Source organism: Penaeus monodon, chromosome 21 (assembly GCF_015228065.2).
Source record: "Penaeus monodon isolate SGIC_2016 chromosome 21, NSTDA_Pmon_1, whole genome shotgun sequence".
NCBI classification, from domain to species: Eukaryota; Metazoa; Arthropoda; class Malacostraca; order Decapoda; family Penaeidae; genus Penaeus; species Penaeus monodon.
The window spans coordinates 45611118-45611384 of NC_051406.1; the positions used below are offsets into that span (position 1 = coordinate 45611118).

Below are 267 nucleotides of genomic sequence, written 5' to 3' on the forward strand. Positions count from 1 at the left end.
CGCGGGAAAACACACTGCAGCACCATGAAATAAACGCAATTCGTTGCTATAACAACGTTTTCATCAAAACAATCGCATTTTCCCCTCCCGGCGAGGGCGAGGTAGCCGGGGGACGGCGAAGCGCCAGTCGGTTTTTAGCCCAGTTCTGTTATTATACATAACATGGCTTTTCTCGTATTTGGTTCACGCGATGCCCTCATGGCATTTTGTCTGCCAGCTCTTGAAACAAAGGCGGGCTGTCTGTCTGCCAGGCTGAGCTAAAGCTGC

At 50.9% G+C, this 267-nt stretch overlaps 1 protein-coding gene across 1 annotated transcript in view; it reads left to right on the forward strand.

Annotated features, from left to right (window-relative positions):
* LOC119586688 (pre-mRNA-processing factor 39-like) overlaps window positions 1-267 on the forward strand; it is a gene marked incomplete in the record, with an annotated part of 65208 nt that overhangs the window by 4497 nt on the left and 60444 nt on the right.